This window comes from Falco naumanni, chromosome 7 (genome assembly GCF_017639655.2).
Source record: "Falco naumanni isolate bFalNau1 chromosome 7, bFalNau1.pat, whole genome shotgun sequence".
Taxonomy (NCBI): domain Eukaryota; kingdom Metazoa; phylum Chordata; class Aves; order Falconiformes; family Falconidae; genus Falco; species Falco naumanni.
Window position 1 is genome coordinate 51488830 of NC_054060.1, and position 16118 is coordinate 51504947.

General features: G+C 43.3%; 1 protein-coding gene across 4 annotated transcripts in view; it reads left to right on the forward strand.

Moving 5' to 3' along the window:
- Window positions 1–16118, forward strand: part of LOC121091442 (deubiquitinase DESI2-like) — a 57158-nt gene that overhangs the window by 19636 nt on the left and 21404 nt on the right. The gene's annotated exons all lie outside the window — the stretch shown is intronic.

Consider the following 16118-nt stretch of genomic DNA (forward strand, 5'->3'; position numbering starts at 1 on the left):
TGCTGCTGCTGAAGGGTATCAAACCAAGTTGTGTATTTACTGTCATTGTTCACAGTGTACAAATGCACCTTGGAGGATAAAGTAAGCTGGGAGAGAGTTAAAAAGTTGGCATCTTCTGTAATTTACTTTCTGAAGGAGGCTGTCCTCTGAACAGGCTAACTATTGTCACAGAAAGCATAGGCATTTCTAGGGATTCAGTAGCATCCCTTTGCAAGTGGCCATGTTCTGGAAAAGGATGGTTAGAGAAAATTGTTCCCATAAGGAGACTTGCTAAGGATGTATCTATAGTGCTGAACCTTTGGTGCAATACTGGGCTTGCTTCTGGGCTCGATTACTAAAATGGCATATGTGAAAGGTGACTGATGGTCAGTCTATCCATGGCTGGCTTCGTACACACTCTTGGGTACATTTGCTTATTGCTAGCAGCACATCTCATGTAAACCAGAATGTTAAAATGCTGCTGTTCTCTAAGACTTCATTGTATACATACAGACTGTATTTATGTTTGCACATGTGACGCATGAGCAAATATATCCTGGAAGTTTTATCTGTGTTCTGTGGAATGAGGTAATGCTTTCCTGCTTACAGCATGCTGGTGTTTGCCTTGTTCTGCTGTTAATGAATTATTTGTGGTACCAACTATGAGCCTCAGCTGTGAACTGGGATTCCACCATATTTCATGAAGACACGGTATAAATGGCAACAAGAGAGAGAGTCCTGGCTCCACAGAGATGATGAGTTACTTTTCATCTGGATCTGATAAGATGCATGCACACAGCGGTTGGTTTATTAACTCCATCTGGAAAACCTAACCCCTTCCAAGATGAAATCTCCCACTGATGCAGACATTCCTTTAGTCAAAATGCCCAGTCAAATACAAATTTGTTCCCTCTATGAATTTTTATACTGACTAATTTTTTTAATCCCTTTCTGTTGTTTTCCAGTAAGAGAGTCTGAGTGAGATTTTTGAGGTGTTAAAGGGAAGCACAGTACAATGAATTATATAAACGCTACTGAACTTGTACTTCGTAGAGCAAACAAAAGTTTCACATTAAAATGAAATATATCAAGCTGGGCTGCTGATCTTAGCTGTTCGATTAATCTGTACCTCTTGCATGCATCCATCTAACTTGGGAGAAGGCAGATATATCGAGTGGGAGCTGAATGGTCTCAGACCTCTGCATTCATCACTTGCATGACTTTCATTGGTGGAGTGTTGAGATACTTTCCTGTTATATAGGAAAAGAAATCTTTCTTTTATCTTGGTCTGCAGGATAATTAGCTTAATTTATAGGTTTATGACCATTTGTATTCCCTAGTTTGCATGAATGAACTTAAAGTTACACAGCTCAGGAAAACTGAGATCCACATCTGTTGTACAACACCTTTCATGTCTTGTGGGAGTTGTGTCTGTATCTAAGCCGAGCCCAATTGTATGGAGTTCTGGTTTTGTTCTCCTTCCCTACAGATCAGCCTGGAAAGAATGTGGTCACTTTCTCTGGGATGCATTTTTGGGTGAATATGGAATATGACTTATCTGTGTAGTGTCCCATTAAGAGTACAGGCTCTTATTTTTGGTACTAATCAAAATGAGGGTGTGGTTGGAGTGGTGTTCTTCAGCCCTAGAAACAAGTTACAACCTGCTTTTGAGAAAGGTGGTGGGCCATTGCCAGCTAGGGCTGAATGAGGCCTTGGTTTCCTACAATAGCTATCTGCGTACCTAGAACCTTCTTGCAAGGGCCAGACTAGGAGGATAGTTTAATCTGAGAGCAGATGTCTTTGATATTAGAAGATGTTGTGAGCCAGGTGAGATATTTACAGTGCTTACTACTTTCTCCTACATTCACCTGGCCACAGTTCAGGTTAGATGTCTATTCTGTGTGCAGGAGATTTTTTTGGCAGGTCTCTGAGGGATCTGGCAGACAATACCATTTGCATGCCATGGTACAAATATACAACCATTTATCTTTCCACTAAAATAAATAGGAGCCAGGATATAGTTGCAGTATCTAACAGATTATGTTTTTATACAAATAAATACAAATGGTGGGGATGAAGGGGAAGGAATATTGCCAGTGAAACCTGCTACATAAGGCAAATTCTCCTCCTTGATCTTACTGAAGTATTTCCTTATCTTCCCTCTTCCCCTTCAATCCCTGATCTCACTGGGTATGTTTCAGATGTGGAGATACCATTAAGATGCATGTCCATGAAGAAACCAGTTGGCTGAATCACTAGGGTCATTTCAGGTCTGTCTCTAGACGTATGCAACACACAGTGGACTAGCACAGAAGATTTGCTTTAGCACAGGTGTAAAATTATTACTGTGCTCAGCAGAAGGGAAATATTTAGGGCAGCCCGAATGCTAGTCCAACACATGCTGTGCTGTTTAGGAGGTGGAGGCAGGGAGAAGAAAGAAAGAATAACTTAAGTGTTTTCCAAAGAACCTGTACTGGCATGTCTGTGCCTCTCCCTGTGCAAGGGTGTGTGTGACTCTTGAGAGAAGCAAGCACGGAGGCTGTCCCTTTGAAGGAACAAACACCCACATTTTAATCTGAAATGTTTTTCACCCAAAACAGTATCTTCATAGTACTGAATGCTGATGATTTGTTGCCAGGCACTGCTGCTAACCGTCATCTCTGTCTTTCAGCGAGGAATGGCTATTAAATGGTGTTGCTGAGCTGCATGTCCAATGCTGCTCATTAAATAAAGGCAGTGGGAATCCTTGCGGGGGTGGGGAGGAGGAAAATAATCTCCTGTAACCCCCCGAAAATCCAGAACAGAGCACATGACATCAGAGTCATTAGGATACTCCTACAGCTTTTTATTTTTTTTCCCAGCCATCATGGCATGCTGTACATATTAATCATTCTGTTATATCTTCATATGGGGGGGCAAAAGTATCCTTAAAGCAGTTTGTCAGCATCCACTAGCTAAATGCCAGCAATCAGAAATGATTACTCATTTCCAAAACTGAGTGGTTAGTGTCTTTGGTCACTTTAAACAGTGCTAAAATCACTCAGCATAGAAGCCCTTGGGCCATGAGTTATAAACAAATTTCTATCTGAGCTTCCCTAGTCACTGTTTGTATATCAGTTTTGTGCTTTGTAGAAGATAATTATCCAACAACCCTGTTTGGCATTGGGGTAGGTTGTACACAGTTCCCTAGTTCCCTTCTCAAGGAAATATTCCTTGCTCTACTCATGGGGTTTTTTTCATTTTTTTTTTCCCCTTCAGACCAGCAGAAACAGGGTTTTGGGGGTAACGTGTATTTGAATCTCATTGGTACAACAGCATTTTATCATTGTTATGTTCAGGTTCCTTGCTTTCTTTTTTATCCCTTAAATTCTAATCGGGAGACATCACTGCAATGCGATTCTTTGGTAATTGTGCTGGAACAGCAGAGACAGAGTGTATGACTATGGCAAAAAGGCACCTATATCCTTTTTCTTGTAGGAAAAAATAATGCAGAGAGATGAGACGCTGTATGAAATTGGCACTGTATTTGAAGAGTTTTGTTCAAGACAAGACAAAGCACTCTAGGGAAACAGGACAAGTCACTAGCTGTAGGAATTCATATTTCCCAGTATTTTTCTAAGCTAAGCTGGTTAGGCACACTGCCAGTCAGGCATGACCCCTGGAACCTCTCCAGGCAAAAAAAAAAAAAATAAAAAATAAAAAATCTCAGCTCACATTATGAAAGGGTTTTCCCCATCCATGCTGGTGAAGAGATTCCCTTCTCAGAAGCGTAGAGATAAATATTGATTTTTAATTTGTTTTTTCTTTTTTCAATAGCAAACTAATGTTAATGGCACACAGTCAACTGTCACGGGTACCATGAGGTATTTTTGAACATGTGCCACCAAAGCCAGCATGAAATATAGATTCCTTAGGTGCAAACAGCCCCCACTCTGCTCTTTTCTGATGCTGCTGTTGTTGGCTCACAGGACCAGCACAACTGTTTTTGGCAAGTGAGTGGGAATGAGATGGTGTGAGAATTTACATGCCTGTATGATGTGTCAGTGCTGGACTGGATTTTGGCCTTACGTAGCACTTGCACAGAGAGGAGATCCGGGGAGTGTTACTTTCTTTTTTGTTTCCTGTGGGGATTTGCTTGTGGGGAGGTGTAACTCCTGGTTATGAGGTGCTATTGCTGCCATTGGGAACCCCAGGGTGAGGTCTATGTCTGTAGACTTCTAGCAGCAAACAATCAGTGTTGGAAAGGAGAGCAGGCGTCCCCATCTCTGCTGGGGACTGTCACTATCCAAGCATGGAGCACACCTGTTTTAGCTATAGTGGGGTGGGAAGGTCTTCCTTTTAGCTTACTGATGTTGATGGTGTTAAACACTTCAGCAGAAACAGGAATTTGAAGAAGAATTTGGAGAACCACAGTTTTGAGTTTGAATGTAGTATCATGCTGTTGAAACTTTAGTTTTGACCTGGTCTGAAGTAAAACTGTAGTATGTCCATAGCAGAGCAGGAAATAGGAACCTCTCAAGTCCTTGTTTGACATCCTAGCTATGGGACTATCCTTCATTCGTTTGTCTATGGATGTTTGAATATGCTTCCACCTCCTGTTTAAACCTAAGATTTTTTCTCTGCTTTCTTTTGGGCAGTAATTTTCTTTAAGATCTGTGTGCTTCTCATTTTTTGGGGTGTTTTTTTTCCCCTACTGAAGATGTCAGCTTTTGTCTGACAAATGTGAGCCTACTAGCCTGCAGATTACTTTGAAGTAGTTTGGTGTCTCCCTTGGGTCTCTGCACAACAGGTTGAAAACAATATGTTATTGTGCTCTGCATTAATGGGATGGAACAAAAGGAACTATTTATTGTATTGCCTGTGGTGTTCTTGGTCTTTGTGTGATATCATAAAGGGTCTTCTTACCTCTTTGTGATGGCTGTAATTACAATGACTTTGTTGTTACCTCAGTCTTCTCCAAGTAGTTATCCATGTAGGAACCAGGCAGAAGTCAAAAGTTGTTTTAACTAGTTTCTTATATTTTGTTGGTATAAAGAGAGTAGATGTCCCTGCCTTGTGTATCTAGCAGGCTGTTGTCCTTGGTGAAAACAACGCAAATATGAGTACAGCGTTGCCAATAAGTGGTTTGACTTTTATGGATAGAACTCCTCAGGAGACAGTTCAAGCTGAAAAAAATCACAGCTGAAATTTTGAAAAACCTCCTCCATATTTTTCTTCTCTAATTGTGTTTGTCAAACAGGATGCTAGTTTTTCAGTAGGTTGTAGTGTCTGTGGCAAAGTAAGCCACTGTGATATCCCCTTTCAGAAAAGGAGCTGTGATGGATCAGCCTCACTACTTCCCACTTCAACAAACCTCATGATAGTCCTATAGGTCACTTCTTTTTGGTGGGCAATATGGAAGTGTTGTTGGATTGTTGACATTTGAGCCAGGATGTTGAGCTCATCTCTGCTTCCCGTGTCTTCATAGACATAGCACAAGCTACATGCTGGTAGTTTCTTTCCCTACATTTGAAATGAAGAATGTCTTCCTGCTTAACACAAATGTTTTGAGGCTTAGCAATTTAATGCTTGTAAAGTATTTTGAAATCCTAGGAAAATTGCAAAGTGGAGCAGAGTATCAGAATCACCTGACCCAAGACCATAAAAAAACCAAATCCAGACAACCTTTCAGTATATCTTTAAATTTATAGAAGGTATATACCTCAATAGTTGCCTCTTCTGCCATGCACAGGAACAATCGTCAGCCTCATGATTTCTAGGGTAGCAATTCCTGAGGTTTACTTCTCCAGGGACAGGCAAAGAGCCAGATGATGCTGCTGATGAACCTGCTCTCTCTCTCTCCCCTTGCTTTATTTCTTTTTGTTGTTTTGTTGGTTATTTTTTTAATCCTTTCATCTTTACAGAAATTTCTAGCTTTGAGTCAAGCTTGATTCCTAATTCCTTCCACTTGGTAACCATCTCTGAATTTTTCTCCCCATTCCTGTTCTACCTCAGCACAGTATGCCTTCAGGTGGCATCACTTATGAATGTTCCAGCCAAAAAAAAGATGAAAGCAGCCTGCATGCAGCCAATCAAAATTTTCAAGGTCATGTGCCTGACAATAGGGGCTTTATCATTAGTCTATTACATCCCATTCCTCGGGATGGTCACAGCCTGGCATTTTGGAGGTGATTCTTCCTTGCCCAATGTTGTGGTTTAACCCCAGCCAGCAACCACATAGCTGCTGCTCACTTACTCCCCCTACCCCCGTAGTGGGATGGGGAGGAGAACCAGGGAAAAGGGTAGAACTCATGGGTTGAGATAAAAAAACATTTAGTAATTGAAATAAAATAATAATGATACTAATAACAAATGTAATGAAAAGGAGAGAGAGGCAGAGAGGAATAAAATCCAAAGGGAAAAAGCCCTGAGTGATGCACAATACAATTGCTCACCATCCGCTGACCGATGCCCAGTCCTGAGCAGCAATCTGCCCACCCTGGCCAACCCCTCCTAGTTTATATACTCAGCATGATGTTCTATGGCATAGAATATCCTTTTGCCTCATCTGGGTGAGCTGTCCTGGTGGCGCCCCCTCCCAATTTCTTGTGCCCCTCCAGCCCTCTCATTGGCAGGGTCTAAACAATTGGAAAGACCTTGACTTGTATAAACATCACTCAGCAACAACTGGAAACATCAGTGTGCTGTCAACATTATTCTCATACTAAACCTAAAACGCAGCATTGTACCAGCTACTGAGAAGAAAATTAACTGTGTCCCGGCCAAAACTAGGACCACTGACTAGATGTGGTTTGGAGAAAAGACAGACTGACCTTGGCAGGTAAGCAAGCCTTGTGGATCACCTGGCAGGTCTGAGTAACTGTCAGAGGATAACTGAGAGAAACACTGTTCAGGGAGAAGAGCAGACACTCCACCCCCTGTTAACAGGATGAGCACAGACTTTTTGTCTTTTTGTCATAAATATTATTTTTCTCTCCCAAAGGCCTTGACAGCTGTGCCTATGAACTGGATCCTGCTGAGCAATACTTTGTTCCTCAATTACTTACGAATGGAGATAGCATAGTGGAGGGTGTTTCACACTACTGTGTTTTGAGCTATGCTATAGCTTGAAAGGCATTAGTGTTTTGGATGTTTTCATTAGAAACCCAAGAAGAGTTCCCAAGAAATCTGCCTTAGTGGTCGGGCATTGAGTGTTGGTCCATCTGAGCTAGCCAAAAAAGTCTGTATTGGTGTTTGGCCAGGCAGAAACACTCCAAGAGAGAGCAAGCCAATAAGGAAGAATCAGCGTCATATTAGCATTTTGCTACTATGGGAGAGAAATTCAGGAGCCTGAGCAAGGATCTAGATGAGCTCTTGGTAGAAAAGTCTTAACTGCCAATGTATCTGATGGCATGGATCTCCCAGTCTCCTCTGCTGAAGCTGTTTGGTTGTCCATACATCACTTTAATGGAGAAGATACACTTGGCGATTAGGGTGTCCATCTTAGATTTGAAAGGCTGAAGTTCAGATCCCTGCTACCAGTCTGCCAAAGCAGAGAGACGAACTGTGCTTTTCAGCACTCTGGGGCCTGCTACAGCTGTTGGGCAATGAGCCATTCTGTGAGGGCTTGGGGTGCCTGTTGTCTGCAGCCTGGTTTTCTGAACTAAGGCAGTTGCTTTGGCCTGGGCAAGACTGATTTGCAGACTGGAGAGCATTTTCAAAGGATGCACTAAGTGTCTTTTTTCCCTCTGTAATGCTGGACGTCGGGATAGGGCTGGTCTCTTCTTTGGAGAAAAAGCCCTGTAGAGTCCCACGGTAGACGACAAGGATCCTTACCAAGGAGAAGGAGGTGTTAATGTTTCTTGGTCTGAGCAGGGCCTAGCCACAGCATTGCTCCACATCTGAGAAATCATTTAACAGCCCTATTTATCATTACAGTTCTAAGTTACACCTTTCCTGCAAGATGAAGGACAGAGATCCCTGAGGCCATATTGTTGACCCTGCCAGGCATGTCTGGGCCAAGCTAGTTCCAGAGCCAAAGCATCTGCAATCTGCTTCAGATACCTTACACACCAGTTCACCAGGAGGTATTTATCTCCCTGCATTTTTTTTCAAGTCACCTGAATCCTTTTTGGCAGGAAGCCTGCTTCCTGACATGCACTGAAGACTGGGCTGAAGGCTCACAATGCAGGTGGGTGTTCAGGGACTGAAATGTGCTCCACTGAGGATGTTAACAGCCTCCTAGACATTAGGAAAACATTTTGGACCATTGAACATTTGTCCTACACAGGCACACTAAGGCCTTCTTGATATTTGGCTTTCAGTCACACAAATGTTTTCTTGTGCTTTCTTACTGCCAGGAAAGTTCTAAACACTTAGCCAAAGTCTCCCTTTTTTTTTTAAGCGGAGTATGTTACTCTTCCTTCAATCCTTTTGTATCGTTCTTAAAAATTCTCCCATAATTCATGTCAGCCCTTCAAATGTTTGCAAATTTGTCATCTTTAGTCATTGCTTTGCCAAGCTATTAACTCTTCTGAATTAATTCAAAGTCAGTCTCGCCATTTCCCTGATCATTTTGCTGCTGTTCTTTTTGAATATCTCTCAATTTGTCATTATGAATGCATCTAAGGCAAAGGCGTTATCGCTTTACTGAGTTCATAACGCACCCAAGTTTCTCAGGCACGTCCCTGAGAAAATACACTTCAGTGTAATCCTGCAAAGGGATGCTTTTTTTTCTGGCTTCATGTACTTGAGATTAAGACTGTGCATGACAGTTGTCAAAACTAAGGAGATACAGCATGAGAAGTGGTGTGTAACAGCACAGATAGTCCTTCTGCAGGGCTGCTTATGGGACCATTGTCTGGGACAGGCTTGTGGTGCTGGCACGTGCCGCACCCACCTCCAGCAACTCCCCCTCAGTGATTTCTGTTTGGTGTCCCTAGTCCCACCCTGGCCCCTTCAGCTGACTCCTTCAGGCATGGTCAGGACGGAGATTAAGGGAAGCAGGTGGAAGCTGGAAAAATGGCATATTGCTTCTCATATGGCACACACAATCTACTACAAACACCATGTTGTGTACACAGGCACCCAAGCTGGGCCATTAGTGTCATGACTGGTGTGACAGACCCTTGGGCTGGTGGATTAACTTCTGCTGGCTTCTGTGTGAACTTGCAAGTAGAAGAGAAAGGGATGTTCATTCTGCAGGGACAGAAAGCAGTTGTTCAATTTAGGCAGCTAGTTGCCCTGTCTTTCCATTGGTAAGGCATATTCCCACTCAAGCTCTGAACCATAGGTCGGATGAGATTCACTGTCCCCAGAAGAGTCAATTGTACTTAATGCAGAGCGTGCTGGACCAGCTGTAGACAGCAGTCTACAAATGTGTATGGCTTGAGGCAAAAGATAACATAGTGGTAAACTTCCTCCCAGATGTGGCTGCAGGAAGGAAGCTCTGCTCAGGACAGTGCCTGTCATCAGTGCAACCGGGCAGAAAGTAGAACAGTAATGGAGAAAGCAGAAAATTATAAGAGTGTTCAAGTAATACCAGTACATTGAGCCAGGACTTGTAGGATGAAGCTGTAAGTGGAAACACTGAAAGTATCCCATTCTTGCAGCTAAACCTTGTTTATGATTTTTAATTAAGAATATCCTGAATACACCCAAAAGTTAACTGCTGAAATGCATAGTTTCCTTTCTGCAGTATGATTAATATTTTTTCTGGCCTGCTGTTCTTCCATTAAAATCACATTGCGTCACAACATTGAAACATAAGTAGATTTCAAACTCTCCCTCAGCATCATCATCAGTTTTTAATTCACACACAGCATTTTAGAAGCCACTGAAATAAGCTCTTTATGCTTCATGATTGCAAAGATTTTAGTGTTGGCTTATGCATCAGGCAATTTAGAAGCATATTATAATGTCTGAAAAGCCATGACAACCTCCAAAGGAATTTATCCTGAAGAGACAGCTAAGGAATGTATTTAGCACAACCTGAGAGGAGAATATTCTTTGCAGAGCAGAACCTGGCTGAAATACAAGAGCTGCTGAGACAGAGTTGGCGGTTGCTGTCCTACAGGGGCTTGGCCTGCTGTTCCTCTGAAGGACGCAGTTGATCATCTTGCCATGTGTCTCTTCTCTTAGCATTTGTGGGTTTGCATGAGGGAATGAGGAAATATGTTTAGCAGTATGAATTGTAAATTTCAGGTGGTCATTTTCCAGGAAATTCCTGGTCTATTAGAGTATATTAACCTGAAGGGTGAGGAACTGTCCTCTGTAGAAGCTCCTTCCATTCAAAACGCCCCAGAGCAGAGTCAGTTGTATGCCAAGAGGTCATTGTCTCTTTCTTTTTTTCTGGAATGTGACTGCTTCTCAAGATGCCTGTTCTTTGAGCCAGTTGTCCTGTCCCAGTTCAAATCTGAAGTGTCCTAGTCCGGTTCTGAATTGGGGTCCTTGTAGCCCCTGTATCCCTGATTTGTTAGAGCTACGTCAAGCCTTCTGGCTGCACTGAGGCAAGCTGCAGGTTTCTCAGTACTTGGATGCTCTCCTGGAAGAAAACCTGCAGTTCCTCAAGCTTTGATCAGTTCTGCCAGTTGGGTGGTTTGCAAATAGGCCAATGCCCACACTCTGGGAACTGTTTTTCTTGAAAGTTGCAAGTTATTGCCTATTGGAACTGGAGGCTGAGCCTGTTTGTAAACAGAGACTACTTACTGCAGTATTTTGTTTCCTTAACACTATCTGGCAATTTAAGTGAAAGTTAGCATACCTGACTAAAGCAGGGGCTTTTGGCTAATTGGATTTGGAGTGACTTGATGGGCTTCCACACCCTGGTCCAGTACTTGCAGATCGATAGCTTTTGCCAACAGTGAAGAAGACCTGACATAGGAGATGTTACTCCAGCCAGGAAGAGTCACATTCCCCATGTGCTGGAGTAAGGACCTACCCAGATAGCTTTTCCCAGGCATGAAGTACCAAAGACAGGTCTGTGTTATCACTCCTCAATACTCTTAAGCTGCTTTTTTAGTTGCGGGTCTGCCCACGTGCATTTAAATCCTTTCCTGCTTAATCTGTATTCACCGTATATTAAGAAAATAGCATTTTAGGCTTGGTGAATATACAAGCCTTGGACCTCTGGAGAACTGAGTGTAAGAGACAGGTCACATCTAAATGAGCTTGGGTCTCACCCAGTTGCTAAAGAAAACTTACTAATAGCAGCTGTGCTGTATAATTTCATGTCATCCCACATGATAGTGAGTTTTTATTACTAGAGCTCCAGGCCAGAAGGGGTGAACAGCATAAGGACTGAGACATGTTGGCAGGACTGTGTGTGTACCTCGGGCTGTGGAGCGTAAGTGAGCGCTGCTGCAGCATGACTGACGCGCGGGAAGCCCCCTGTCCCGCATGTCTGTAGTTGAGGTAAGGCTTCCTTCACTCCTGCAAGTATTACTTGAGGAATAAAGTCTGTGATCTGTTTTGAGCTGTATCTCTCCACCTCTGTCACCCCAAGAGTCTGAATCGCTGTTTAGAAAAATGTACTGGGTGGAACTGAAACTCCTCTGAAGTTGCTGACTGTATAGCGCTGGGATTTTACTCGCTGGTTTCCTAAAGTGATGTTTTCTAGCTTTCCCCTCTAGTTTTGTCTTTTGTGCTCTCATATTTCACATCTGGATCAACACATCTCAGAAAATGCTGAGCTATTACTTTGATGTTCCCTGGCTGGTCTTCTGCATCGATCTGATGTTGCCTTTTGTGTTGAACTTTAACTTCGCAGAGGATTGTCCTGGTGTTTGAAATATGACCGATCAGTGCATTTATTAGTACGCACACTCTTCTGCATGTTTTCATGAGGCTGCCTAAGTAAGTTGACCACAGGGGCCAAGCACTGCTAAGCCCAGGACAAAGCCTCTGGGAAAGACTTTACATAGTCTGTAAAGGCAGAGGCTGGAATAAATGCTCCTTGCCAGTCTGACTGCTTTCATGAAGCACACTAGTTAGCAGCTGGAGCCCTGGGTCCTCAAATCCACTTGGATTTGTTGAGCCAAGGGTCTCTTCTGCAGTGAACCAGCTCCTCCACCCTACAGAGAGGAGACTTCTCCGCAAAGGAGAGCTTGCTGTTACAGTGTGTGGCTTGGCCCTCAAAGAGGAAAGGATTAAAACCAAGCCCAAGCCCAAGTAGTAGGGCAGACAGTCTGTTATTGGACTTGTGTTGGCAGCAGAGTTCCATGAAGACAAGTAGAGGGTGAGGTGATTTGGCCATTTCCTTCAGTCCCTTAAGATGTTCCTTGCTCACCAGCAGTGTCAGAGTATCACCTGTAACTCTCATCCTCCTTTACTGTTTTTTTTCCTTCATCCTAGAATCAAAGCTTTGCCAGTGGCTTCACAGGGAAAAGGGAGTAATCTTACTGAATTATAAGCAGATGGTGCTTTGAGAGGAGATATGGTTAAGTTAGTTACTGGTTTATCATCTGCACCAATTCTTGGTAAAGGTGTCTTGTTTAAGTAGTGTGTCTTCATACATGGACACCAGAGCAACCACACTAGGTCAGAGCAAAGCTCTGTCTAGCCTGGTATCCTGGCTCAGATGACAATTTTGTATGATACCTAGTGAAGAGTAGGAGAGCATGGCAAGGATCTATGACACTGAGTACTCAGAGTTTGCAACTCTTGGCTGAAACCAGATTTATTTAGCAACTCCTGGTGGACTTCTTTTCTGTATGTTCACATAGATTATAAGGAAGGATGGAGTAGTGTCTGTTCAGTAGTGGATGGATCTTGTGGAGTGGAATATCCAGTCTGTACTGGGCTGATAAATGGAATATTGCTTAATGTGTTGGCTGCTCAGAGAAAGCAGTACCTGAGATACTCACAGAGGTGGTCTTGTCTCCAGCCTCTAGGGAGCTGGTTAGTTAAGCTGCTCAGCACAGCGATGCAGGAAAGGTTTTTGTGACATGCCATGGAAAATAATGGTCTGAAGTAGGGAGGTAAAAAGAAAGTGACAGAAATGTCTGTGTTATAGTATGATATTAATTGATGGTAGAAGTTAGTGGTTACACAGATGGGCCTCTTCTGTCTAGAAACCCATGTTTCTGGTAGGAGTTCTCAAAGTCCCAGGATGATATAATTTGCTAGTATCATGCCATCTGCTTCTGCATTCTGGACCTACCGAAAGCCATCAATGTAATGAAGCTTTTTAGTTTCTTTCCTTTCTGGGATGTTAGAGCATTTTTCACTGTCCCAGTACAACTTTCACTTCTGCTGGTTAACACAACTGACTCAAGAGTATCTCCCAGAATCTAAACTATCTTGCCAGATATTCTCTCTCTGAACCAAAACAACCAGAAAATCAGGGAAGACTTGAACAAAACCTGGAAAATTTCAAATCCTACTTCATCAGGGACCTTCATTAAAAGCTTTTAACTGGTACACTACAAACTGTAAAAGCAAAGAGATTCTTCTCTGGGTTTGAATCTTGAGTCCTGGGCTACCTGCTGCTTTTGCGAAGCAGCTACAGTCTGGCTAGCTTTCCTCCCTGCCTCTCTTCACTTCTGAGTTATTCTGTCTGTGTTGAAGATGGAAATGAGACAGAATGCTCCCAAGTCCTTCTGTGTAGGGTTTACAGCATGATTTTGCACACAGCATGTAATGTAAGCATGAATCACAACTCCCTTTAAGATACTGCTGTATTCTATTCCCTGGCTTTTTCATCTCACTCAGAACAGGCTGCAGATTTTTGTTTTCAATCTAAGCAATATCCAATTTACTCTAGAGATGGGTATTTGCTGACTGTTTCTGCTGTTCAGAATTGCAACCTCCTTGGAAAACAAGGCCAGTTTGTGCATGTGTGTACAAACCTGGTTTCAAATCTGGCTTGGATTCTCTCTTCCAACTTAGTGAGTGACTGACATGTTCACTTTAGCAGAGCTGCCTCCTGAGACAAGCCATGGGCTGTGCCAAAGTGCCGTGAGGCGTTCACTGCATGTTCAGTCACATACCCGAGGCAGATTCTGCAGCACCCTGGAGACAGGGGTGAGATGAGGACAGTAGCAGCCATGATTCAGAGCTGCTTTGCTTTTTGGTCTTGATAATATATCATATCAACATCGTATCAGTAGAACCAAGATGCAGATAACACCCTTGTGTTGCTGAAGTTATCTGAAAGAAAGTACTAAACCAGTACAGCTGCTGTTCATTTCAAATTCAGGTATGGCTGAGGTTGTTGCAGTTCAGTCCATAATAGTTCATTAAAGGAATCCATACTGAAAAATACACCATTTAAATACAGAAATCTCCACGTGATGGTTGTAATCCTACAACACATGGTATCAGCCAGAGAAACACCTTTGCTTCTCTCTCCTTTCTCTTTGGTGGAGTCTCCTCATCACCTGTGTTTTCAGAGCTGTCCTGCAGCCTGGCTCCTGCGTTGGGCAGGGTGGGTTTTGGGGGCTGTGGCTCTGTGCTGGGAACAAGAGTGGTTGGTGGACAGGGAAGGCTCGTGAACTGACAGTGCTCTGCATATATGAGGTGATCAGGTCTCAGTGCCTTACTTTTAACGTGTTAATCAAGGAGAAGGTTTTGGTTTTTCCTGCTTGTTTGTTTATTTGTTGTTTGGATCCAACATAAACTTTAAAATGGAAGAAAAAGCCATAGCTGCAAGCAGCTTTCAGTTTACTGTCTTGTTTGAAATACAAAGCCTGATGCAGACCCGCCTCTGCAGATAGCCCTAACTTTGATAACTGGAAAGAGCATTTCTAATTTAAAAAGTCTCCCTTCTCTATCTGCTAGTTACTCCTCCAAGCAAAGCAGCTGGCATGACCTGGGCATCTTGTGCTTGTATTGTTGCTGTGAGACAATAGCTCAGCCTAAGGGAAGAAGACAACCTACTTACCATATCCTCTGGGAGTTGTTACAATGGGTCTCTGCAAACCAGCATTTCTGTGAAGCTTACTGAGACTGAGGAGTTAACCCATGAGATCTGGGAGATCAAGAACTGAACTGAGGGCTGTGTGTCTATGGGAGACAGGCTTCATTCTCCTTAGCAGATGTGACTGGTGTCATATGGGCTTCTGTATGCAGCCTCCACCTCTGTATCCTCTTCCCCAGTCAGAGCAGGGATGTTCCTGCCGCAGAGGACAGGGCAACAGAGAACTGTGGAAAGGGGCAGCAGAAGGCAAAGGCACATTGTGTCCCTAAGTACCAGGCATGGTGTTCAGCAGAGGGTTCACTGCTAATGTGCTGTCTCAGCTGGCAGAGGTTCAGAGCTACCTGACCTAGCTCCAGTTCAGTGCTCTGACGTATCCTAAAAACAAGAGTTTGCATAATTCAAGTGAAGAGTTAAATGGAGGTTATACAAGGTCTGAAGAGAGCAGTGGGCAGGGGTCCAGCTGAGGTCAAGTGGTTTGTTGCCCTCCTGCAGTAATACATTATTTGTGATAACAAACCTCACAAAGAACAAGAAGCATCGCAGCATTTTCTGGAGGGAAAGGGAACTGCTGTACTGCCAGAGGCGAGCATTTTTGGGGATATGGTTTGAGGTATTAAGACTGGCCATACATTAAGTCAGGATCGGGACTGCACTTTTTGTATCAAAGCTATTGTGTTTTTCCACAGTAGCACTGGTCTTACGGAAAGCATTTCCAGGTAATTTACAGAGCTACTGCAGTCATCAAAAATACATAAGCAAGCAGTGCGAGGAAAGTAGATGGATTATGCCAGACCTCTGGTTACCTGACAGCAGAGCCGTTCTTACACCATGGCAGCACAGCGATGCCAGACACCAGGGAAGGTGCAGCTTATTCTGGCTCCACCAGAACCAGCTACCAGACCCAAAAGAGAATTTTAGCTGAATGAAGCTACCATGTCCTTGTTCAGGGACAAGGGAACAACGCTCAGTTTCCTTGCAGTGCTTGATTAAAATGCGAGTTTAGTTGCTCTGAGTTATTAGAGCTGCATCTTTACTGCACAGTAGCTGTAAGCAAACTGTAAATATACCAGGCATGGGCAGTTTCCACTCAGTGCCTGAAAGCATCATTTCTGTAGCAGCACAGCTCCGCAGCTAACCTAATAAATACTGGTGCTGAGCAGGGCTAATTATCTCCAGTGCAGTGCTGCCCTAGCATGGCTGTACGGCTTCCCGCTCCAGAATTAGCTTAGCTGGGGCTTGTTTG